The sequence below is a fragment of the Sciurus vulgaris genome (assembly GCF_902686455.1).
Source record: "Sciurus vulgaris genome assembly, chromosome: 3".
NCBI lineage: Eukaryota > Metazoa > Chordata > Mammalia > Rodentia > Sciuridae > Sciurus > Sciurus vulgaris.
In genome coordinates this window covers 122,139,775-122,167,359 of record NC_136463.1, presented here as the reverse complement: position 1 = coordinate 122,167,359, position 27,585 = coordinate 122,139,775, and the positions used below count along the sequence as shown (strand labels likewise).

At 36.5% G+C, this 27,585-nt stretch overlaps 1 protein-coding gene across 25 annotated transcripts in view; it reads right to left on the bottom strand.

Annotated features, from left to right (window-relative positions):
- Positions 1-27,585, bottom strand: part of B3GALT1 (beta-1,3-galactosyltransferase 1) — a 644,122-nt gene that overhangs the window by 128,696 nt on the left and 487,841 nt on the right. Inside the window, exons 1-2 of one of the 25 annotated variants that reach the window (XM_079131888.1) lie at positions 4,969-6,278; positions 2,332-2,434 (exon numbers count right to left, since the gene is read on the bottom strand). The exons of 23 other annotated variants lie outside the window; for them this stretch is intronic. The gene's annotated coding sequence lies outside the window, so the exon portion shown is untranslated. Of the gene's footprint in view, positions 1-2,331; positions 6,279-27,585 lie in introns of those variants that run through there. One more of the 25 variants, XM_079131880.1, reaches the window with a different exon arrangement.

The window sequence follows — 27,585 nt, the reverse complement described above, 5'->3', positions numbered from 1 at the left end:
GTGCTTCTGAAAATGTACTGTAAGCAAGTTAGAAGCTTGATAACAATTCATCATAGATATTTGCTCTAGAATCTATTCTTAAGCATGTCAGGCATTTTTCTATCTGAAATCTGATTTCCATAAAAGATCAATAAGGGAATACATTGCCAATATGGTGTGCATTTATTATTCGATTTTTACAAAATCCTTGCTCTAAGCAATTGGCATTCAGAGTAAATCATTCCTTCATCAGCTATAATAATACTTCATTGCCTTTGTTCTGAAGTATTCATTTCATATCCATTATCCCTATTGTATAAAACAGGCAGAAAACTAGCAAAGCCATGTTTATCACAGGGCAAATTGAGTGGAGAGGTGAAATGAATGTGATCTGGTAGGTCTTCCCTGAGATTAGCAACCAGAAGAGTTTATTTTTCTCTAAAGTCTCCAAATTGGTCTGTGATGAAGCAGTTTGTGTGAGCAAGGGTCTGCAATATAGAATAACACTTTCAAATCATTGCTAGGCTAATTTGTTACAATAAAAATAATTACAAAGAAGGTTGTTTGGATTGGAGGCAAACCATTTGATAAGTGAATCTCTGCATGTTTAACAGGAAGGGTAGAAGAGTTTTTGGGGACAGAACCTCCAAAAGATGCTGTCTCAGTGGAGACACAGGTGCTTCTGGAAGTGAAAAAGCTTTATAAAGCTTATTTTGGTGTCTGATTTTGCCTCTCTGCATGGAAAATGGGAGGATCAATGAAGACTAAGAACCTCAGAGCCCAAACCAAACCTTCTATGCTCTGAAAATTGTATGTTTGGGTTTCTGCTGGTCAGAGATACTCCTGACTTTGCATGGCTTTGGTCTAAGAGCCACCCCAGACTGAGGTGCCCAAGACTCACTAGCAGTTTCTACTGAGGGACATGGCTCTGGGCATTGCTTTATTCTGGACATGTGTGAGTAGACTTCACTATTACTTTCGTTTCACTATATTTTTCTTTATTTAAAATGATTGCTGCTCAGATTCCTACATTTCAATACACTCATTTGTATTGTTGCATTTGGGTTCTCACTTTCCGTGGTATTATGGTTTGGATGTGAGGCGTTTCCCAAAAGCCTTTAATGTAAGAAGGCTTAGAGGTGAAAAGATTGGTTATGAAAGCCTTAACCCAATTAGTGAGTTAATCCCCCGATAGGGATTAACTGAGTGGTAAGTGAAGGCAGGTAGGGTGAGGCTGGAAGATGTGGGTCAGGGGGTATTCCTTTTGGGTATATATTTTGTATCTGTTGAGTGGAGTCTCTCTATCATCTTGTGAGCTGCTTCCCTCTGTCAAATCTTCTGCCCTGATGTTCAGCCTTACCCCAAGCCTCAAGGAATGGAGCTAGCTGTCTATGGATCAAAACCTCTGAAACTGTGAGCCCCCAAATAAACATTTCCTCCTTACAATTGTTCTTATCAGGTCTTTTAGTCACAGCAGCAAAAAAGCTGACTATAACACATGGCAATTGCCCCTCTCTCCAATGTTTTGCATGCACTAGGACCTTTGTCAATGCTGGCAAGCTGCTCTGAATGTGATTATTTTCCAGAAATCAGGAGGTGGATGTTCTAACTGGCTCTTATCCATATCCACTCTTCACATACAGATTTATCCTTGCCGTTGAGGTTGTTCAGTACAATTAGTGTTGTGAGAATTGAGCTAGCTATCCTGTCTCTCCTGGCTCACTTAGGAGATGCCACAGTTTATCTCAAATCCAGTTCCTTTACATCTACAGCTCCTCAGATGTGGTTGTAAGAGAGCCATGTGACTAAGGTGTCAGTTCTCTTGTTTCCAACTATTATGGGATTCTAAGTTAAGGTGTGTGTGTGTGTGTGTGTGTGTGTGTGTGTGTGAGTGTGTGTATGTGTTTTCTTTTTAGAAATCTGTTCAACAAGGAGATATTAATTTCTTGGAACCAGTATACACTTTTCCTTCCAGGCAAATCTTATCTGGAGAAGCCACTAATTGTGATGTTAAAGGGGGCTATTATTCTGTAGGATGGGAAAGACTGCATTTTATTAAAGAGCAAATAGAGTATCTCTTTTTGAAAAGTCTACACTAAATCTATATAAATGGTGCACAAAGTCACGTGGGTCTCCTTGTGGCTATAAAAGCAAAATGCTTTACACTTATATTGCCTTTATAAAATTAATATCAAGTATTTTCCTTTACTTTCACTTGTCATAAAAAGTAAAAATGCTTTTTTGAGTGTTTAAATATACACATAAGGTTAAAAGTATTATTCTCCTTACTTTTTAAAGTAGTCTACATTACAATAATTCATCTTAACTTGAAATGTCTACTGTACATAATACCTTTTATGCTGTTCTTTGTTTCCACTTTTCATCTTGAAAATGATTCAATGTCCAAGTTAAATTCTCACTGCATCTCTTAAACTCTTCTCACAATGTAAAAGTTCTTTATGTGTAAAAAAAAAAAAAAAAAGTAGACAATATGACTTTCTGTAGATAAGATTCTCATGGAACAATGCAGTATTAGGCAAAGTATTTGATTTTCCTGTGGAAGTATAAGTGAGACTTTATCAAAAAAGTGTCCATTTCAGGCTCTTACAGTTTGGCCCTACATGAGCATAATGCCTATAGCCCTAATTCAGTCAGCGCTACATGGTTCCTGGGTCTTGATCCTCTTCCCCTGTCCCTGCAGAGGACATGCTAGCATCTACCTGATCAGTTGATCAGAAACTGGCTCATACACTCCAGAGGTGCCTTAATTAAATCTTGCAATACCCCAGGAATTTGGTGCCTGGGAAGCACTTGACTGACAAAGCTAGCTGCTGATAACACAAGTTTCCAGTTTCTAGGTTTCTGAGTTACTCATCAATCACTCCTTGCATTTCTCTCATGTCTTTTCCTCCATCAGCTCCCCAAACTTCCTCCCACCTAACATGCATCCCTCTACCAGTCCAAAGTGGCACCTACTGAGCAGTCTGCTGTTCCTACTGGGATAGACTCTCTTCTCTGAACTGCCTACTAGGCCAGGGCCCAATTACCTGCATAACTCCTACTTCCCTAAGCCCCTGGATAGATTCTTATTTGGAATGGACATAGTAGCAAAAGCAGTGACTGTCTGGAACTTCTCCCATAGTCAGACTTCCTCTTCTACTCCCACCTCAATGTGTTCACCCTGCACTTTCAATATCTGAGAGAACATAATGGTGTTCAAGTATCTAGTGCCTCTGCCTGGATCACCTTTGGTTTTCTTGGGCCTTGCACTCAAGAACTTATTGCCTAAGCTCCTACAAACTTGAGCAAAGCCTTGCTGGTGTCAGGACACACTTTATTTATTTATTTTTATTTATTTAAAAAAATAGGAGACAGGATCTCCCTAAGTTGCTGAAGCTGCCCTCAAACTTGTGGTCCTCTTGCCTCAGCCTCCTGAATAGCAGGAATTACAGGTGTGTACCACTCATCTGGTTTTAGCACACATTTTAAATACCTGTTCTGTATCCAGGAACTCTAATATATTCTCTGTGTGAACGTAACAGGAAAAGGTCTAATGTCACTGTTTCTTTAGCAATGTGCCAAAATATAATCACCAGATGGTTGATATCTTTTACCAGGGGTCAGCAAACTACGTTGCACAGGCCTCATCTATTCTGCCCTCTGTTGTTTGTAAATAAAAGTTTTATTTGAACACAGTCATGCTGATTTGCTCATGTTGTTTATGCCTGTTTTCGAGATGCAATAGCAGAATTGAGTAGTTGGGACAAGGACTGTATGGCTCACAAAACCAAACATATTTACCATCTGCTTCTTTACAGAAAAAGTTTACCTCCCTCTTATACTCACTCATGACTTCATCTCTCTCATTAATTCTAAATAGACTCCTACCTGAGGGGTGAGTTACAGGCACTCAGGTACCAACTTGGTTATACCTCAAATTATTTTCACCAAAGGGGATGAAACCTCTTTTCAAATTAGTAACATCTGACTGAAGATGGTATATGGAAAATGAACACAAAGCTAAGTTCTAAGACTTCTAAAAGAAATGACTTTTAAAAAGGCTGCCTAGAAAGAACAAACTTGGTATGAATTATTAATAATTAGTAAGTCCAATATGAGTTTAAAAATACGAATTCTATTCCTCAGTGGGTAACCTCTTTAGAACCATTTACACTGACCACGCCCTGCTGCTAGACAAATTCAGCCTTACTAGACTGGAGAGAGAATTGGCATTGATTTCTTCCCATGAAACTAAATATTAGGGGGTGGGGTTGTGGTTCAGTGGTAGAGCACTTGCCTAGCACATGTGAGGCACCTGATTTTATCCTCAGCACCACGTAAAAATAAATAAATAAAACAAAGGTATTGTGCCTATCTATAACTAAAAATATTAAAAAACCCAAAAAACTAAATATTACAAAAGCATACTTATAAATGTTTACCTCATGCAGGCTTGCAAATAGACAAGATAAGAAATTTTTCTTAACTTCATATGCTAAATTGAGCCTGATGGAAAGAAAGCAAAACTTCCCATGTAAATTAAATGATGAATGTGTTGACAGTTAATGCTGCAAAGTAGTGATTTTACCAGGATGCAAATAAAACTCCTGAAATTGAAGATGGCTGAAGGAAGGGGTTTTACACCCTACCACACTAAGTTTTATTTTTTCCTCTGCACTTATTAAAATAAAGGAGTCATCATTGTCAATGGGCAGAGCCCGTCACATTGCTTTTATCAAATGCAAGGAGGTGTAAATACAAACTGTAAAACAGAAGAGAAAGATCATGACTCATCGTCTGACAGCAAAGCTATTAAACATAATCAAAGCCTCAGAGTGAACTTGTGTTGCCTTTCAACACTTTGCTAAAGAACCCTTTTCACTGTAAAACTAGGATAAAATGTCACAATCTTGAAAACCACCACAGGAGAAACTTGGTTCACGGCACTTAAAACAACTTCAAGACTTCAAATGCAGCAGATTTACTTACCACAGGACAAGTCATACTGCTTTTAATCTGGACACGGGGCTTCTCAAATTGTAATCAATAAGTGATTAAAAGTTGATCCTCCAGGACTTATCATCTGATATCTCAGGACAGTTATTGGTGATTAAAATATGTAATCTATTGAATGAACAAAGCCTCACATATGTTAACAACAAATTCAATATTCGTTGTTGCTTAGGAAATACAAGGACAGTGATTTATTCTCAGGAAGTCAGTTGAACTATGAGGTAAGATACACAGTACTATATTGAGAGGTGAAAATCCTGCCCATGGCGTAGGATTCTGGGACTTGAGTGAAAGGAACAGATGGGCAGGAGGATGGGACACGTAGGTGCAAGAGGACAGACACAACAATCTGGGTGTAAACTGAAAAGAGCTTAGTGGTTTTTTGCTCAATAGTACTTCAACGCATGTGTCCTCAAGGTTAAATTGTTATAAAACATCTGTCTCTGAAAGGGTTGTGAACCAAAGGACATTTGTGATTAATTATATGAGTTCTGTGAGACGCTTAGTCAGGACTATTTGAAAGTTGAAGTTAGTCTTTTAAGGTCAGCTGTTGGCCAGCCTCAGGAAAATAGGTGTAATTCAGCTAAGTTTGGACTATGTGCTTGGACTATGTGTTACACTGCACTTTGCTTCCATTTGAATTTCTGTGCACACTCAGCATGGAACCTGGAACACAGTAGTTGCTTAATACATGTGTATGACATGAATGACTATGAGAGTGATTTTCACTTATTACCAAGCAACATGAGGACACAAGGAGAGAGATGCTGACTTATCCAAATAAGACTGGTTTGTCTGAAAACATTCACTCAGTCTCTGGCCCAACAAATTTGACCTCCTGCATTTCTCCTGAACACTCCATGAAAGCAAGTCTCAAGTGCTAACATTTATTGTGGGGTTCAATGTCACTTAACATAGAATCCTGGCTTTGTACTCTGACTTCAATACCTGCTTCTGGCTCTTTCTCACCTGCATTTCATTGAATTTCATCTTCTGAAATTCTGAACCATGCCCTTCCACATAGTGGCCCACTTTGAACCTTCTTTTAGCCTCAATACCTTCTGCTACCTCCACTTAGATCTCTGCTCTAACCTCAAGCACTCTGGCATCTCTCAATCCCAACCCTACTGTACATGACAAGGAGCATTCCTGACTCAAAAGGCACAATGTCAGAAAAAGCTTCAAAAGATATTTGAATTTCCACTTCCTTTTTTTTTTTTATGCTTAGAGACCTTTGGGAATTTCTAGCAGAGGTGGGAGCAGATAGTTTTGTTTTTTTGTTTTTTTTTGTTTTTTTTTTTTTAATCAATGGTAAATTTCCAAGATTTTTTTTAGTTATTTCTCATCTCAGTGGATAATTGATGGCTTGCTTTAGGTCATCTGCATGAAAGTAACTGACACTCCCAACTGCCAATCTTTATGGCAATGGCTGAACAGTTTATTTATAACTAAAGGGTTGAGCACTATTTAACACTCAGCACACTGTATGTGTGTTTCATCTGTATTTCCCAGAGAGCTCACATCATAGTCTTAACTGGCATTATATTTATTGTTTTATTTTCTTCTTACAGCCCTTTAGTAGCTACTTGGGAACAGCTCTTTTGTATTTTTTATTCATTGTATTCCTCTGAACAATGGCAGTGAACTTTGTACAAATGAAAATACCAGAAGTACTTAACTAAATGTAAAAAGAGAACAAAGGACCATGTACTCACCAAACATACCCAGTTATAGTTTGGTGAGATGCATATTGAAGCTCCAGAGTGAAATAAGACTTTGACCAGTTTTGCGCTTAGTTTTAGTAGTCATGATCAGAATTATTCATGTGTCAGAAACTCCTGTAAATGCAATGAACAACTTCTAGCTCCCCCCTGGCACCTTCACACTTCTGATCACCTCTAAGTTCATTTCCATGGGTGCTTTCCACTCTCCATGACTCTTGCCTTATAAGATCCCAGATGAAACTATGCAGGAAACCATGTCCCCTAGGCTAGACCCATGGGGTGTTCAGGTAGCTATTGTTTTCTTTACTGTTTGGAAAGTTGACACTCAGGAGCAAGGATGAAAAAAACTGGGAATCAGATGAGTTTCTTCAACCTCTGGTTGCTTTTGTTTTCCTCCTTCTTTGCCTGTAATGGCTTCCTACTTCTCTCTGAATGGTTAGCAACCTCTTATATAGTCCTGAATCAATTTCAAACTGGATCTCTTTAGTTGTCTTTAAAATATTACTTCCAGCCTGATTCTGCTAGAAATATTCCAATACATGTATTAGTTGCATGATGTTAATGAATGATAGCAGCTTAAGGCCATTTTTTTGGCCCAAAGGGATTTGCATTTTGATAAGGGCCAATGCCCTGACCCAAAGGAACAAATCACTAATATTAGAATTTAAGTTGTCAGGGGAAGCAAACAGGGTCAGAAAGCTTTCCCACTCCACAATATTGACTTCCTGCTCTGGTGGTGCAGGGAACCCCCACTCCCACCATGCTGTCTCCCTTTATTGCCAGGGGGATCAAGAAGTTATTTAGATAGAAGTCCTAAATGCTGACACTGCTAATGCTGAGCACAGTACTCCAAGTCATTTATGGACTGGGTTAGATAGGAGTGGGGTATGGGAGGGGGAAGAAAGGACAGCACGAAGACAGGGAGAAGGCAGCAAGATAGGGAGTGCAAGAATTATTTCCTTAATCTGAATTATTACAATATATGAAAGGTAGATAGAATTCATATGTTCTAAATAGCTCTTCTGAGATCAAAATATGTATTGATCTACTTTTTCTATACAATTTTGGAGGAAAGGGAGACTACAAATATACAACATGTTCAAGGGCTAGACTACTAAATCTGATGTTAAAATTTAAGAATTAATTTCACAGTGATAGCTTTGTATTTTAAGTTAGTACATAACAAAAAGTACTAATTTTTACAAACAGATGCCTCAGGGCTGTTTAGCAAATATTATTTGTTATTGCTAAGAATAGTGGAATAGTAGCTCCACAGTCATTAATTGCTGAAGACGGTCAGTAATAAAAGAATTTGTTCAATAGCAGGAAAATTCAGCTGCACTTGCTGAACTCATGATTTTTTTGGAAATTTTAAAAATTATTTTATTTATTTTGGAAAACAACAAATCACACACTCAAAGACCATGGTTCTGGCCTTTGATTAGGTCCCACAGATCATATTATGGATTGAAAGAAATGGTTCCAATGGGCTTAGGAGATTATTATGCATCAAATAAATCAATTCAGTGAGCTTTCAAATCCATGTTACTGCATAAACTTTTTAGTTTCTTTGCTGCATTTTGATACTTCATAATTTGTCCTTTAAAAAATACAACAAAAATTTTTACAGAGAACTTGGAACGAAGTTAAAATTTCTTTTAAAGTGAAAAATTGTTAATGGTATAGCATGAGTTTTAGAGATATCCTATAAGAAACAGAAGACTTATGAGAGTGGTTATTAATTTAAGTTACCTAGGAAGTGAATTAATGTCTCTTCTATTTTTGGAATGACTACCATTTCCTAAATCATCCTTCACTCTACTTCTTCATTTCTATTCATGATCAACATTTCAGACTCAGAAAATTAGATGTAGATGAAGACTTAGATTTGACAAAAAGATGCAGACACAAGAAGGTGGAAATTATTGGAGAGAAGTTAAAAGACATGGGGGAACACATAAGATATTAATCATATATTTATAATTGAAGTTACAGTAAGAGATAATGGAGGAGATGCAACATTTAAATTCAATATTTGGTTGACATTTTTTTCCAGAACTGAATAAAGACATGACTCTAAGCCCAGCATGATGATGCATGCTTGCAATCCCAGTAACTCAGAGGCAGGAGGATCACAGGTTTGAAGCCAACCTGGGCAACTTAGACTCTGTCTCAAAATATAAAATAAAAAGGATGGGTGATTAGCTGAGTGGTAGAGCTCCCTTGGGTTCCAATCCTAGGACAAAAACAATAACAATAACAAAAACAAAATATGAAATAATGGATAATGGAAACACACCATGTGGCAGCAGGATTCATGTGAGAAATGCACATCTAGACATAATAGCTGAGATAGCAAAACAGCACAAATACAGAAATGATCCTCAATGTAGCTAGAGAGAAAAGACAGGGCAACTGAAAAAGATGAAAATTTGATTGCAAAATTTCCAATAGCCACCAGTAAAACCCACAAGCCAATAGAGCAATGTCTTCAAAGTGCTAAGGAAAAATAATTTCGATATAAATATCGAAATTATTTTTGAAGAACACAGAGTAGACACATTTTCCTCCAACAAAAACAACAACAACAACTTACTTCTTAGGAGATCTAATAAGTAATCACTAGGGGAATATTAAAGTTATATACTTCTTAGAAGAAAAATGATCTCAAAAGAACAGTTTAAAATGCAAGAAGATGGTAACAAGAATATGTCTAGTGAGTAAATAAATAAAAATAATCAACACTGTCTGTGAGACACCTAACCAGAGCATTTCTAATTTAGGAAATTTAAAAACAGGTAAACCACAATGTGGACATGTGGACATTAATCATGGGGTTATTTCAAGATCTTTTTTTTTTTTCTAGCGTAGGATTAATATATTGAGTGACATTAGACTTCACTCAGCATATGGGTTAAAATTTCTAGGGCAAATGAAGATGTTAGAAAAAAAAAACTCCAATAAAGTGAATAACAGATATAATAAGGATAATTTTTTTAAAAAAACAAGTGAATAAATAGATTAAAATCAAAGGACAACAAATTAAAGTTATTTCTTTGAAGAAATTAAGATGTTCTAAATAGTGACCAGATTAGGAGGAAAAGAGAGAAGATACAAATAAAAAAATTAGAATATAAGTGAGATCATAAGAACAGATATGTCTTATAAGAAAAAATGTCTTATATGTCTTATAAGAAAAAATACTATACTAATAATATAATAAAATAATATAATAGCATATGAATATATTTAAAAATTGCATTAACAATCAGGGATATACAAATAAATACTATAATGATGAGCATTTTATTGTTTTCTTCCTTGATTAAAGAAGACAAAAAGCTTGATAATACTAAAGACCGGTGCTAATGTGGTTCAATGCTGGTGGGTATTTAAGTTGGTTTAATCACCATAGAAAAAAGTGGTATACTATTTTGTAAAGCTGAACCTTCATAACCCTAACTCACAGTAATTTATCTCCGTGGTGAACACCTGAGATATTCTTGTTCATGTGCACCAGGAGCTATGGCTATATTAACCAAAAAGTGAAACATCCTTTAGAAGCAATGTGGATAAATAAATGTGGCATGTTCAAATTGGCCTATCAAGTAGTGATGAAAATGAGTGACGTATAGCTAAGGGCTTAAAAATAACATTCACAGAAAAAGCAAGTCATTAAAGTTACATATACACCATACATCTTAAATAGGCATAATTTTATTTGTTAATTTACTTCAATAAAGTTTGAAGGAAAGAAATATCAAAAAAAAAAAACCACTATATGTAGAGTAATTCAATTTTTATAAAGTTCAGAATCAAGGAAAACCAAATGATATATTGTTTAGGGTTATATATATGATACATTCTTTTTCATTATAAATAGCAAATAAATGATAAAACAATTCTTCATAGTAGATAACTCTGAGGAGGAGGTAAAAAGCAGGTTGGAAGAAAAGCAAATTACATACACAATAGTATAAGAATTATTTTGGTTCTTTAAGTTGGGTAGTAGTGTCATAGATGTTAATCATATTATTAATAAAAATTTACATAGATATTTGAAATATAGTTTTGAATGTTCAAATATTCTATGATACAAAATGAAAAACAGAATTATGAAATTTCTGCCATCTTCCTTTTTAAAAATGGGTCCTCATTATTTACCAAATAAAGTCCTCAGTAATTAGCATGAAGTTCTAGGTGCAGCTTCTTAATGCTATGGGAGGTCATCTTTATGCAAAGTCAGAACAGATGTCTTTACTTCACCATCTGGTGCCACTCCCCCATATTTTAGCCTTGCTGTTTTATTATCTTTTATGGAATATACATTGTTTATGTTCTTGCATCTGGAACTATTTCCTTAGCTTTCAATACCTTCACTTTACTGAAGATTTTCTATAAAAACCATTCTCATCTGTTAGGATCTGGCTATTCATCTTTCCCATAAGGACTCGATTCTCCAGCTTCTGTTCCCCCCACTCTATTACTTGTGCCTATACTGCAGTGTATTCTGCATCCTTCAGTAGAAATCAGTCAAGTCACAATGGTCAAGCAACTATCTTTCATACCTCAATGGATAATGACTACACTTAAAGCAACCTTGGGGCACAATGGATAATGTCTACACTGGAAAGTGAAAGTAAAAAGCACTGATATAGGAGTGGCCTTCCTGTAAGGACTAGATTTCAGCCCAACGTAAGATGCACAAAGGAGCCTCAATAGATTAAGTTGTGTTAGCAGAACCTCCTAGAGTCATTTAGGTTCATTATAGAGTCTTTTCTTTTAGCCCTATCTAGTTAAGAGATATCATCATCTCCTTAGTAAAGACAAATGGGAAGTATATATCAGTTCTCCAATTTTTGACATTAATATTTTGTGGCACATATTTTCCTTATCCTATGATATACCTTCATATAGTTTCAATAAATTCCTAAGCTGCCTTTATCCAGCACTGAAATATTCTCTCTTTACCAATATTCTAATAGCTAGAAAGCTCTACTACATTACTGTAGTAGACTGCAGTGCCAATCAAATGACTGAAGTGTAATTGGTTGCATAGTGGGGTTTTAAGGTTTTGATTGAAAGAGAGATTAGGATGACCTACTGGTCAAAACCTTAAAAAGTGATCCAATATCTATGGCTTAAGAGTAGTATTTTTTAGAAGGCATTTTTTTTTTTTTTTTTTTTTTTTGTAAAGTATGAACTTTATGGTACAAAGATGTTGCTATGTGTTTTGGATAAGGGCCCCCAAAGCTCCTTGTGTTGCACTCAATGGGAGGTAATGAGACATAATGGAGGTGGGACCTGGTGGGATGTCTTTAGGTCATTGGCAGCATGACCTCAAAGGGGATTATGGAACCCTGGTCTCTTCCTTTTCCCTTTTGTGTCCTGCTGATGAGGTGAGCAGTTTTTCTCTGCCACACACTCTTAACACAGTGTGCTGCCTCACCACAGGCTCAAAGCAAAGGGGCAAACCATGAACTAGAACCTCTAAAATTCTGAGCCAAAATAAAGCTTTTCTTTTATAAGCTAATTATCTCAGGTGTTTTATAGTAACAGAAAGCTGACTAGCCAGATATTTAGTTTGATTCTTAAGTAGTTATTTTAAAATGTTGTACAAGGTTTGGGGCTGTGAAGGCAGTAGAAATTGTCTACCCTGACAGGGAGAAGTATTTTAACACTGACATTGTTTAAAACTGGGAATCCATGGTGATAAAAAAATTACTTTTAGTCATTATTATTATTATTATCATTAAAATGCTCTGTAAATAATACACTCCCTTATCGCCTGCATCTTTGATGGGCCATCTCACTTCAGAATCACCACCCACCTTGGTATTTACTCTCTGGTGTTTCTTATCAGATTGTTACATCTTTGAGGGCATGAAAGATGTTTTAATTGTCTTTGGACCTCAAAGCCTAGTAGATGCTTAGAAAATGTTTGTTGAAGAAAGGAATTTAATTTGTTAGGAATTACCTGATGGCAAGTAACCAAACATCCAATTTACGCTGATATTTACAATAAAGCAAATAAACTGACACAGAAGAGAGGTTTGCTTCAGTCATTCAACCATGTCATCAAACACCCACTTTCTTTTTCCTACCTTCTGAGGTGGGATGTCATATTACCTACATAGATACAAACTGGTTGCCAAAACTCCCAGGGGCTACATAAGTCCTTGTCCATGACACAGAGAAAGAAATTTGGTTTCAGAAGTATCCTCAGAAGAGCAAGGAAGATTCTTTTCCAAACTGTGTTCTCTCATTGCTTTGCCTGGGTCATATTCTTATCCCTGAATCAAAGACATCTAGAGCCAGGGAAGAACAGACCTCCTCCCAGAGACTGAAGGAAAACTACCATTTTTATCAGATGAAGTAGGAATGGAAGTTGAGGGGCCACTGCAGTGCCAATCAAATGACTGAAATGTAATTGCTTGTATAGTGGGGTTTTAAGATTTTGATGGGAAGACAGATTATGATGACCTATTGGTCAAAATCTTAAAAAAATGATCCAATATCTATGAGCCATTCATAAAAAAAATTATTATTTATATGTTGGCTTATTTATATTGGTGATATTTTTTGCTTTTTTAGAGTATTTGGATAGAAGGAATATTATCTGCACCTTGCTATCATTCAGAGGGGTATTCAGGAAAGATACTTTAACTCAGTATTCTTTTTGCTCTGATTTACAATTGGGCCATTTATATAATGCATTTTCAAAATATCTAAAAAAGTGTTATTTATTATCATCCTATAGTAATATTGTTTTAAATGCCACATATGATTAAAAGAAAAGTCCATAAAAGTTTAATTTAGTATCATTTTGGATCCAAGTCAAGAATGACAATAGGACCAACCACATATCAATATACAGTGACTTTACTGGTGTTCAAGTGAAGCATATACTCATATTCTTGGAGAGAAATAGGTCAAGAAACTCTAAAAATATCAGAATTTATATATTAAAGTATATGCTTCACTTTCTGACCTGATTGGAGACATTGTAGGTACCATTGGTTATCACTATTGCAAAAAGTGGACCTCTCAGAGATGCTATTAAATGTTTTCCATATGTCTCAATCTGAATAGTACCAAGTATTTGCTTTAGAAGTTCCCCTACTAGACCTGCTTTAAAGCAATATAAAATTTAATAAAACAAGCTCTCACCATTCATGCACTCCTTCATTTTACAAATATAGAAAGTCTCTGACTTCTTATAGTGGCATGACCTAACAATTTTTCAACTTTATGATGGTGAAAAAGTGAAATTCATTCAGTGAATATCACACTTCGGGTTTTGAAGTTTGATCTTTTCCTGGTCTGGTCATGTGGTATGAGATTCTATTTTGATGCTGGCCAGAGTCAACAAGTGGCAGTGAGCTGCTGCTACCAATCAAGTCATGTAATCAAGAGTAAACAGCCAATACTCCTTGGTGTGCTTTGTGGGTAAGCTATGGTGTTCTGTAGGTTAAGTGTATTGAATACATAAAATTATGATATTTTCAACTCATGATAGGTTCTTTAGGGACATGGCCACCCTGCAAGTGGAGAAGAATATGCATTTACTGAGCTTCTACTTTGGGCTCATCTTTGAAATTAAGGGGAGCTTAGAGTCTAGTGATAGGCTGATAATATAAATATGTTGTTGGGGAGAAGTATTATGGAGAAAATAAATTAGGTGGAATCAGAGAAGAGAAAAATGCAATATATGTAGAAAATATGTGGTTGAAAGGAACACATGTCATTTTTCTGTACTTTTCCAAATATGGGAAATAAAGCCATCTGGACTACAGTCCTCTTGATGGCAGCCTTCAGGAAGAGTCCTTGGCCTTGGCACTGTGGACAGATGTCTCCTGATTCCCATCTTCACTCATCCTCCCTCAGGCTTTCCTTCTTTGAAACAAGAAGGCTGTTACATCTTATGGCTAGGTTTCTGATCTATCATCTTAGGAATTACTTAAACTTTTATCATGATACAAGCTATCCCACAAGTTACACTAGAATTATATGTGAATCATAAATTTCAAAGTTACTGTTACTTGGGAAAAACTTAGGAATAATGTTATTCAACTTAAACATATCCCCATTCAATGGGGTGCAGTTTTAAAACAGATAATTTTTTTCTTCTTTACATGACCTTAATTGTTATAGTTTAGGCAATGAAAGGATGATAATCTTGAGATATACGGGAGGGGTGGAAACTGGACTGAAATTAACTAGGAGGAAACTGAGAAATACAGTAGGTGGAACATAGTGAGACAGATCTTTCATGTTCATAAAGGAATGATTTTATACTACTGTCTAAAACAGTTGTATGTTTCAACCAGAACTATCATGGGAAACCTGGAAAGATATGCATGTCAGAATGTGGAAGACATGAAGGATATACGGAGTTCAATGTGCAATTGTTTCTTGCTTTCAAATATAGGTAACAGTTGGTCCCACAATAGAAAATATATGAGCAACAAGACAATCAGAAGGGAGATTTTGACTTTTCTCTGAAACTTCTAGCTATTCTGAGAGGCTCAGAAATCTCAGGGTATTATTTGAAGTCTCAGAGGCTTGAATTGGAAGCTGTCTCTCTGAGAAGGATCCTGAACTATTTGTGTGTGTGTGTGTGTGTGTGTGTGTGTGTGTGTGTGCATCCTTTTGCATGTGTTTCACACAGAAGCTACTAGTGTATTTGAGATCAAAAGAGAAAAAATATAAAAGGAATATGCTACTGTGATAACTTCTAACAATTATGTGTGCTCTTCTTTAGGAAAATATCCCTTGACAAAAGCTAGAGATAAAACTGACTCCACCTTTAGGGTATTTGCTGAGTGGGTCCTATCTTCTGGTTGCATACATCGTGAAGACAGACTTAACTACATTTAAAAAATGAATTTGATCTTTCAATTAATTTGAAGATTTCACTCATTGACCTATTCCATATATACAGTGCACAATGATATTTAATCAAGAAAGTTTCCCTATTAATTAAGACTGTTGCCTTTCTAATTTGTTATTGTCCTTAATATTCCCTATGATTTCAATGGATTTTTGTTCCATTCAAAACATTTTCTTATGAGCTATCTCATTAGTTCTTGCATGGCTTTTCTCACAACCTGCCTCTGTCATTTTAGAACTCTACTTCAAGATCTGAAAGTCTGATGGTATTGTCATATATTGTTCCTCAAGTCTTTTCTTTCCACTAGAAGCTTCTCTGGAAGAGAAGAGTAAACATGGGATCTCATACTCTGAAGACTCTCAGCACATTATTGTGATGGTTTGTAATCATGAAGCATTTATGTGTCCATTTATGGTTCTCAGATCCAGGAAAGACATTTAGCTTAATCAATTATTCCATATTTAAATTTCCTTCCTAAAATTCCTGCCAGGTACTTTTCTGGGCTACGTAAGAAACTCCAATGATGGTTTAAGTCTGAGGCACAACGGATATCATCAACTTGCTCTGGTAGAGAAGTCTTTCCATGCTTAGCTACCACATTAACTTCCCCTGGCTATACCCTTCAAATTCATAAGAAACATATCAGAATCATAGACTGTCAAAGAACCATGGAGATGGACTTTCCAGGCCTCTCCATTCACAGGCTCACCTCACTTCCTTCGTTACAGCTCCTCAAATATCTGAAGACAGGACCATATTGAGCTTTCTCTTCTCCAGGCTCAATGTTGCTGACTCCTGAGATTCTTCTTTAGCTGAAGTGGTTGGGGCCCTTTGCCCTTTAAATTGTTCTTTTCTGAGCATACTCCAATTTATGTGTATTATGTCTAAACTGCAAGAGCAGAACTCAACAGAATACACAGCCCTTCCCTGATGGCGGTGATCTATTTTAATCTACTTCTTTTGAATATAATGATTTGACCAGCTATGAATTCAATGAATGCTGACTAAGAGCTCAGGCTCTGCAGTCAGAAACATCTGGATTTGAAGCTGAGTTCTTTTTAGTGATGTGACACAAGATAATTAACAAACCTCATTAAGCCATGGTTTCCTCATCCTTTCAATAGAGATTAAACAAAATCTACCTCACATAACCTACTAGAAGTAAAGTACCTGGCACAATGCCTCACTTAGACTAAATACTCAACAAAGGAATGTTCCTGCACATTCCTACTTTCTTCACCTCTTTAAAACTGACATGAAAAGAGATAAGGAAATCTAAAGAGTTAAACAAGAAAACAATTTTTGTAAAAAAAAAAAAAATCTACATTGCTTGGAAATAGTTTCAGCAAAGAAAAGAATAGGCATGATTAATTGCTCCTGTAAAAGGAATTGATTACAATGAGTTTAGTGATTTAATTCTATCGAGAGACCTAACATCTGGAATTTATTCTAGCTGAATTCTTGAAATCTTTTGAATTTATTAATCCAGTTCAACAGCAATCTAACTCTGCATGAGTAACAGAGTCAACTAGATTGCTGGCTTGCAAGTTTAGAATGCTCTCTCCTCTCCCTACTTATCACTATCTAGAACCCCTAATGCATGCTGGAGAAGTCCTATCCATGCTGTAGTGAGGATAAGATGTTAAGGAACACTTTTCAGATGTGTGGAGTTATCTTTTGACATAATCATCTCAGTATTTGGGCCACAATGACATGCTATTCATGAATGAATCAATTTTCAATATAGTATCTGTAAGGACTCAGTTTTCTTAAATATAATAAGAATATTTTTGTCATTAAATTTCCATTGGCATGACTCAAGTGACATTGTTATCTAGTGAAAAGCATGTGAATTTGGGGTTGGCAGCAGGATCTAAAGTTGGCTGGCTGTGGTTTAAATCCCAGAGGTTTCATCCACTGGTTTTGTGACTTAGACACTTTATTTTCACCTATGCTATCTTTTTGCCCTTCATCAATAAATTAGAGGTAACATTACTTACATTAGAGAATTGCTGTAAATGAGATAATATATATTAAGTGCTAAGTACAAGGTCTGGTTTAACAAATGTTAGTCTTCCTTCTTCTCCTCATCTGATGGATTCATTCATAGATAACTCTACCACTTACTGGGTTACCATTAGTAAGTTAGTAAGTTATTTAATTCTCTTGAAACTCTTGTTCTACCTTTGAAAGGTATATATATATATGTATATATATATATATATATATATACATATATATATATACTTCAAATTGTAAATTTAAATTTAATAAATATACATACTTGGGACAGAGTAGGGACCCAATGAATCATCATGCATTCTTCTTTTCCTCCTCCTCCTACCCCTTTCCCAATGTTTACTGATATTTCTCCAAATCCATAGGAATATATGTAGGGAAGATGTATGTTTCCCTATTTTTGTACAGCCAGCTTTGAGCCCATTGAAAATGTTTCTTAAATATTATGCTACACATCATCAAACATAAGCAGTCCTGCTAAGACAGCAAGGAAGCATAGAAATATATTGGAATTCACACGCTCATTGCTCTTGCTTCACGGCTGGCCCATTGAGATGTTTAGCTGCTGTAGGAGCAGGAGGTCTCTAAACAGCCTACTGGAATTTCATCTTGCCAAATGCTGGAGTTAGCAGGGACCTAGGAAATATATTAAAAAGGCTTGACTCCCAGAATTTATTGGCAAGTCCAAAGTAATAAAAAAGCAAAATTTGATATAACCAGGGGCTCTTCACACTATCATTTTTCACCTTTGCCACATCCTCTCTAGCTGGCCTCAGCTATTTCTTAATGTGGTTTTGGAAATCGGAAGGGGGATTTAATGCCTTACTTGAGCATGCTTTCACTTGGCACAGGCTGATTTATATTTAAGATTGTATTCCTTCCTCCAGAGACAGTTGGAATATTGTTGGAGTGATTGTTTAAAAATATAAAACCATGTGTAAATTCAGTTACTTGGACAGAGAGTGAGATGCTGGCATCTCAACCAGAATGGGAAAAGAAGTAAAAATACTGAACATATTAAAAATCAGAGAAAGGCAGGAAAATGGCAATTATGAATGAAGTGTTTGAAAATAGTTGGAAATCAAACATAGAAAACCTTGTAGATGAGAAAAAATGGAAGAATAAAAGACAGAGAGGATATGATAAAAATAAGTCATGTGACTTTAAGCATCTTTCTCTCTCTCTCTCTCTTTCTCTTGTTCTCCCTCCTGTTTACTTTATCCATTTGATTTAACAGAAAAGCAGTCTGGAAATGATGTCTGGGGACCTGGATAGTTAATAAAAAGACATTTTGAAAGAGAAGCCTTCAAATGTATTCTTATCTCTTTCAGATGCATATTAGAGAACTTTAAAAAATTACCATGCGGCTGTTGGAACTGCCAGCACCTTTTTAGGTGCCCTCAGAATGCGAAGGGTCCTAGAGCTCATTTCATGGCCAAGAATCCATATGGTGCATGGAACACCTCATACCATTTGCTTTTTGCTATCTGAATAGTCTCTGAAGCATTCCTGGACGTACAAGCCATGACCACAGCTACTAAAAATTTGCTATTGCCTTAGAGCAATAATGGCCTTGAAATTGCTTTAACTTGATGTTTCAATAGCACCCGCGAGCAAACAAACTTATGAACTGGTAGGAAATGAGATGAAAGACCACTGCTACTTTTTTCTACCTTTACATCATGGCTTGTGTGAAGAGTGACTGGACCAACATGCTTACTTCCTTACTGATTTGTTATAAAAAATATGACTAGGCATTTTTTTTCTGCAGAGCATTCTCTGGAGTCATGTTTCTGTAACTTTATAGCAACCAATAGTTTTATAAACCTGTAAATATGAGTCTCAGATGTCAACAAACACATTAGTTCAATGTCCTGCCTATGCACAGGGAGAGAGATGTGTTGATTAGGGACGGAACAGCCTGGGATCTTTCTGCTCTGACTCACTATGACCTTGAATTTATACTGCCTCCTTCTTACTTCCCTGGCTTTGAAAGCTAGGTAACATGAGTTAGGTAAAATCAGGAGATGGCAAAATGCCTGCTACTTTCAAATGAGAGTATCATGTTATGGGCCTTTACCTAGCACCTTGCAGGGTGACAGGTTATCATGGATCCTGTCAATTGTTATAGAGGACTTCACAGCAGACATGAGGAAGCAACCCCACCAGTCTCATCTGTAGAAACCTGAGTCAAAGATTAACAATAGTTCTGAAGAATAGTTCCATGATAAGTTCAATGGTTTCATGCTGTTAATGAGTTTTCATATGGACCCCCAATTACTAACCCTGCATTCTTGATCAGTCACCTTAAGTCTCTTCGTGCCTCTGCTGTTAGTCCAAAAAAGGAGATGGTATGTCTGACGGGATTGTTGCAGCATTCAAACTGTAACTGAATTGGTTCTAGAAAGTTAGGAGCCACTTAACTCAAGAGGTAGGTACTGTAAAGGTGAAGAGAACACTAGAACCAAACAGTCTGCGTGAGAAGCATGAGGTTGTCATCAACTATGTAGATGAAGGTGTAGGTGCTGTAGGCTTCCCTCATGTCCTTGATTCCAAATATTTTACTAATAAGAAAATCAAGTTCTCATCCTACTCTCACCAATAACTCTCCTAAAACTATCCTCTCAGAGGTCACAGATAAACCCCCTTAGGATAAGACTCTGCAGATTCTTTTTAGTCTACCTGCCATTACCAACTGTGTGAAATCCATTTGTCTTACTTTCTTTAGATGCAAAATGGGAATAAAGACAGTTCTGTTTCACAGGACATTGTGAGGATTTAAGAAGGTAACATCTAAAGAATTTGCACCATTCCTGACATACAGTAAACACTCAAGAAGCTGTTAGTATAATCATCTTAAGTCTACAAAAGAATATTCTTTGCTATTTCTCTTTTATTCCATTTAATTATGTCAAGAGTGTGAAAATTTTGGCATAAGGAAAATGCCTTCCATTGAAGTGTGTGTGTGTGTGTGTGTGTGTGTGTGTGTGTGTATGTGTATATATATATTTTATACAAAGTAAACCCCCAATTCAGCAGATTCATTTACCTCCCCGACCCCCATTCAATGACAGGTTTCCCACCATGTTGACCATGGCTTGAGTCTTATGCATGGACACCAGGACTTAACAATGGAAGCAGCTTTCCTGCCAAAGTTACAGATAGGCCAGGATCAGATTCAGCAGATTCCATCCACAAGCTTATTTCTAGGTGAAGTTAAATCCTTGCCAATGGTATATCTGACTGCATGTTGGCTCCACTGATGACTTAATTCTGGCCATCTGCTAAAAGTTTAAAAATGTAATTGTCTGGAGTGAGCACTGTGAATCCAAATAGGTTCAACTTCTAATCATGTCTGTGCAGCTCATACTTGCATTGTTTTTTTCAATATGGTGCCCCCAAATGAGGAAATCTGACAAAAAGTCTTACTATAATAACTTGTAATATCAATAAAGCTTATCCACATGTCCAATTTACAATTTTATGCTTTTTAATGTGTTCTAATTTTGGCTACATTGGCCGTATGGACTGAGTTTACAGAAATATTCAGATCATAAAACATCTGTTCTAATTAAAGGCATTTTGAATTTGTTTTATTGCAATGGCATTAGATTTGACATTGAGCTTAGAGATTTTGTTTTGGCCATATTCCTAGAGAAATGCAACAGACACTGCCATACTGTGTATAAAATGCTGCCCTTTGAAGTGAGTCTTAACACAAGAGTTGCATCAAAGCATTGTAAATCAAAAGCAAAGTGAAAATCTGTCCAGTAAATTCTAGGGGCTGATGAAGGAGAAAAATAAAATCTTGCAGGAAGACAATTAATAGTTGGGGAAAATGGGTTTGAAAACAAATCCACCCAAGTGCAGAGAACCATCAAAAGTCATGCTCTGTCTCCAAGGGATTAATCCATGATCCAGTCTATCAGAAAAAAAGAAGATGGATCAGGAAACAGAGGTACCTTGAGATGAAGTCTCTGATTTTAAATTATATTAATAGGGATGGCTGTAGTGAAAAGTGGTTTTTTTTTTTTATGCATAGTGTGCTCAAATCACCCTAGAAAAATAACCAAATGAAATAGGCATATTAAGAAAAGATATTTAGAAAAGATGGAGTGGTAATAATGCTGTAAAACAAAAGATGCTACAGTTACACCCTCACCTGAAACAGCAGTGACCCACACCAGGCTGAAAATGAGTAACCCTGACTCTGTACAGTGAGAGAATTATTCAAATACAGAAAAGAAGGAACAGTGCCTGGTTAGCCTTGGACTCTGGTGTTCAGAAGAAAAGGAACTTCTAAAAACAAAGTGTTCAGAGAATTAGTCCAATATACAAAGCAGTTGCTCAATACATATTTGAGGTGGGTAATGTCAGTAGAACAGTAGCTGGTATTTACTGTCTACTAATTAGGTGCTGATTTCTGAAACTTATTAATTTCACAAATAGAAAAGCCGAACTTCAGGGAGATTAAATATCTCCTAAGTTAATGCAATCAGTCAATGTGCAGAAGAAATTCTAACTTAACGTTGAATATGGAACCAATTCTCTTTATTCCAATGTTTCAGTGGTTAATAGCATGCTCACTGGAACCACATGTGCTGGGTTTAAGTCCCTACCACTTACATGCCTGAGAGACTTGCATGATCTCTTATAACTGTGATTCCTCGTCTGCATGATCTCTTATAACTGTGATTCCTCGTCTACAACATGAGTACTTTCTTTATAGGTTTGTTATTAGATAAATTGAGCTAGTACTTGGAAAGCACTTCATAATGAGTATTGTGCACCATAGTACTGAATAAATATCAGTTATTCACATCTTTTAAAGCACCTGCCACTGTTTGGTGTGTCTTGCTTTCGTGTGGACAAAAACATGAAAAACATATTTTGACCAATATCTATGGTCAAATAGTCTTCTAGACACGGAGATTTGTTCTCTTTTCCATTAAATAATAATTATATTTGCTGTCCATAACTTCATGTGTGCAAATAAATGGACAGGAACTGGTCAAGAAGGGAAGCATCACTGTGTTGTATAAAGGCAGATGACCAGTTTCAATCCGCACTATTTGTAGTTGTGCAGTCTTTGACAAACCAATTAATGTGTATGTATGTGCGCATGTGAGAAAGAGAGATTTTGGTGATCAAACCCACAGTCTTGGTAAAGATAGTTCCTGATAATACATCCTTTCAGGAGATGATATGTTTAAGAGTATTTTGTAAACTGTAAAGCACTATAAAATATTAGTTACTATGCTAAGCTAACACAGTGAGAAGGTTTGAAACAAGAAAATAACATTGCTGTTGAAGTTTGGAAAGCTTTCTAATTTGGGAGTTGTAGGCACCATTAAGAATTGAGACACAGTGTACTAAATTTAGCTTAAAGCAAACACACACACACACACACAAACACACAAACGAAAGGCAATTCAACTTTGCAAAAAACATAACTTGGTATACACGAGGAAAGGACTCTGAATTAGGTTCCAGAAACCTAGAGAGCAACATTATGGATGAGTGACCCAGTGGTTATAACAAGCCAGAAAATAGAGGGGAGCTTTTACAATGTCATGCAGCATTTAAAAGGGCAGTTCTATTTTAAGGTTTTATAAAGAGACAATGGGCTCCTTTCTTCCTTTGGAGTTGGGACAATGCTTGCTGAGCCCCCTTCTTGGCACTGCAGGTCAGCTGTGAGGCCAGGATTCCTATTCCACCACATATATCTTCCCTAGCATTCTATGTACTGGGGAGAAATGAATGTAATTGGAGGGGAAGACATGGAGAGGGCTATGACTTGACTTGCAGCCTTGCAGGTCAACACAATGCCTCTTAGCTCTTTTTGTGCCTTTATCAGGGGTTTTGGCCATTTCACCTCTGTACATGACTCTTTTGGCTCTATTTGAATATGATTTGAGTATACAGACAAAAGGTAGAAAAGAAGTGATCATTGGGAATATATTAGAAAAGGTGGAAGAATACAGTGATGTATAGAAAGGAATTATACAATTGGACAAAGAAACACATTGAAGAATAAACCCAGACTTCATTTATTAAAGATTTAAATAAAAATCTTAAGTAATAGAAAAAGGAAGAAATTTGTGAAATAAATATGCTTTTCTCTTAGTGTAACAGTGGTCCACTTCACCTTTTGAATATAAGCTCTGAATATATGCTCTTATTTTTAAAAGACCTGTTCTTTTCCTCTTCTCTCTCTCCCCACCCTTAACCTGGGGGCAGGGAACAAGATTACCTTGAGTTATCTGTGCTCCACAGAAAGGAGATGTCTGCCAGAGGATCCAGGGAGTGAGTATCTCCCAAATTAACAAGTGAATCCCAACACCATCAGAGCACCCTGGGACTCCCTACCAGAGCACACCTGTATGTAGCCCTTGAATAGCTCCTTTAAAAGTTCTGTTTTCCCTGATGGGCAGAATCACAGCCTCTTGGGCCTGAGACCCCTCTGTTTTTCCTTTGATAGCAAAGGGATAAAACTTCTCTATCCTTTTTCTCAAAAATCATGTCCTTGTTATTGAATTGGCATTGGGAGGAAGGACTGCTTTCGGTTACATTAGCAGAAGGTCCCACTACTGGTGGGGATGGTGTGCGAACCTGGACACTGGTCCAGACTATGACCTTCCTCCCATGCTTCTGAACACTTGATCTCTGAGCTGGTGCTGCAGAAGCCAATATGCTGCCTACACTTTTCCTAATGGCCTAATAATGGCGTACTGATCATTATTTGAACCTGCTCTTTCACAGCCGAGGAAGGGTAGTGGTAAGTGCATTGTATTACACATGGTGAATCCTTAGGGCAAATTAAGAATTAGATATTGTTTGACTTCTGTCATCCTCCATCATTCTTTCTAGCATCTTTCCTCTCTTGCCCACTCAACAAGCTTATTTGCTAGTGATTCTTAGGTGACTCTGATGGGCAAGGCTGCATTTCGTACACTTACCCCTCATGAGGCAGGTCTTTCCCCTAGCCCCTCATTCCCCACAGCTCACCAGGGCCATTCTTTGCCAGGTCATTCTATTACAATGAAATGCCTCCAATGGACAAGTGTATAAGTAAAATGTTTGTTTCAGTCAGTTATTTTGTTTTGTTTTGTTTTTGCTGCTGTGACCAAAGGATAAGACAAGAACAACTAGAGGAGAAAAAGTTTATTTGGGGACCCATGATTTCAGAGGTCTCAGTCCATAGATGGCAGACTCCATTACTTAGGGCTCGAAGTAAGGCAGAAAGAACATCATGGCAGAAGTGTGGTGGAAGAAAGCAGCTGGAGGCATGACAGCAGAGAGAGAGAGAGAGTTCTGCTTAACAAGCACACATATAAATCCCAAAGGCATGCCCTCAATAACTTACATCCTCCAGCCCCACCCTACCTGTCTACAGTGACCCATCAGTTAATCCCTATCAAGATATTAATTCACTGGTTGGGTTAATATTCTCTTAACCCAATCATTTCATCTCTAAACCTTCTTGCATTGTCTCACACCTAAGCTTTTGGGGGACATCTAACATCTAAATATTCATGATTGATAATGACTTAATGGGCCACCCAATCTATTCAAACAAAACAAAAAAATATTCTTGGCAAGTTAAAATAAGTGTACAATGAATCAAAATGCAGTCTGTAAAAAATTTAAAAAATTAAAAAAATAAGTGTTAAGAAGACAACAAATCAGAAATTGAGATTTAAAAAATGCCTTATTATTATTTACATATTAATACAAGATATCTTCTAAATTCCCATTAAGATACCTTCTGGAATAAATGTTAAAATATGTGAAATTTATTTCATATGAAAGTATATATTGCAAACTTCAATTAAAGAAATATTGGAAATAGCCTTTATGTTTGAAAAAAAGGCACCGGTTATATACAATACAATAAAATAATGTGTACGTATTGAATATGACACTAAGAAATAATATTTCATTATGTAGAAATAACTTAAATCTGAGAGACTCATGGCTTGCATTTTCACATTTCTGATGTTGGAAAATATCTCTTACTTAAACTCAAATAATTCAACAATTGCTAAGTAGATACATCAGTTGTGACCTAAGATGTCTGCATGAGCAATGTACTTGTATGTAAAGAAAGATTTCTGTTTATCTGTGTGTCACTTAGTTACCTGAAATGATACAACTGCACATGTTGAATTTTCATCATCCAAGTTTGTACATCTAATTATCACTTTAGTTGTCAACTTAATTATCTTAAAATACTCTTTCATACAGCTTTGACTTAGAAAATATTGTGTATACAGAAGATTATGTCTGTTACATGATAGATAATGCAACTAAAGGCAGCAGAAACAGTCAAATCTCCAGGAATAGATTATAGTATTTTCAAAGCCAGGAGAAGCTAATGTGACTGATTAAGATATCAGGATGGACTCTCACTTCAGGCACCAACATATCAAACACTTCTGGCTCACTTTGAAGAGGAGCTGTGTAACTTTCATCCATTTGTATTACAATTAAGCAAAAAACAAAACTGACTCTAGCCAAATGGAAAAAAAAAATGCCTATGAGTTCTTTGGGAAGCTTTGATTTTCCTCAAAACTTTAATATTAACACTGAAGGAAAAATATCTAGATAAAAATTGTGTGTTATGAGAAGTGACAGGAGGAATTTAGCCCCAGGATGGAACATACTCAGCATCTAACCCATTCTTGATATAGATGATTTAGATGAGAAATCTAAATTATTGGAGACTTCTGAGACAATGGTATTTAGATGAGACTTTTAGATGAGGTTTAAATGGATTTTGAATTGATGCTGTAATAGGTTGAGATTTGGGAGTATGCCAGAATGGTGTGAATGTATTTTGCACATGAGTGGATGTGAATCTTTGGAGACCAGAGGATGGGCTGCAGTTGACTGGAAGAAATGCCCCTTCTTAAAATATGTTTTCTAATTCCCAGAACTGTGGACTATAACTTTTTATGGCAAACAATGGGACTAAGTAAAGGACCTTGAAAGGAAGTGATTATCCTGTGTTACTATTAGCTTGTGGGTCAAGGAAGTGCTTATCCAGAGTTTGTTCTCTGAGCTCTGGAATTTTGAAATAGAAGGGATTGAAGATTGAATAAAAACTAGAAAATGAACTCTAAAAGTGTGAAAAAAAGCTGATGGAGATGACCACATCTGGCCCTCAAATGATGAAGCTTCAGCCCATCACTTGCAAAACTTTCCTTCATTCTGCCTATGTCATTAATGGAATTTATAAGCTCAAACAATGTTAAAGATGCCTTGTGTTGGTCAATGAACTTCTGACCTGGAGCAAGTCGCTCTGATTTAATGGCCTGTCACCTGGTACAGAGAAAGGGGTTAGAGGTTTTTAATGACATAGCTTTATACCTGCACTCAATCAGTCAGTTAGCAAAAAGCATATATACCTTTCCTACCCTTGGTGAAACATGAATAAACCTGCATCAAAATGAAAAAGTGCCCAAATCAAAGCGATATTAAAAGTCGAATGCCATTGTGTTATTCACATGTATGAATTTCATGAATTTACATGTAAACATTGATGAATTTAAGTATGCCTCAGGTTCTTCTAGACTATTCTTCCAGGCAGAATGCACTCAGTGAAGTGAGACAGACTTCAGTATGAGACTACCTGGGCTATATACTAGTTGTGTTAAATTGGACTCCTTATTAACTTGTTTGAGTCTTGGGCCCTCAACTGTAAATTGGAGATTATAATATTGATCTGATGGAGATATTGTGAATATTAATTAGACGAAATTTATAAAACCATTGTGTAATCCAGTGCACCATTGTGTAAATTCAGTCACTATTGTTCTTTGATGCTACATTCTCAATTGGGAGTTTAGTCACAATGCAAGTCTCAAAGGAGATGCCTTGGGGCAGGGCAGGATTTCAGTCATCTTTAAATCATGCTTACTAGTTACTCTTAGATTCATTTTTGGCTGGTGTTCT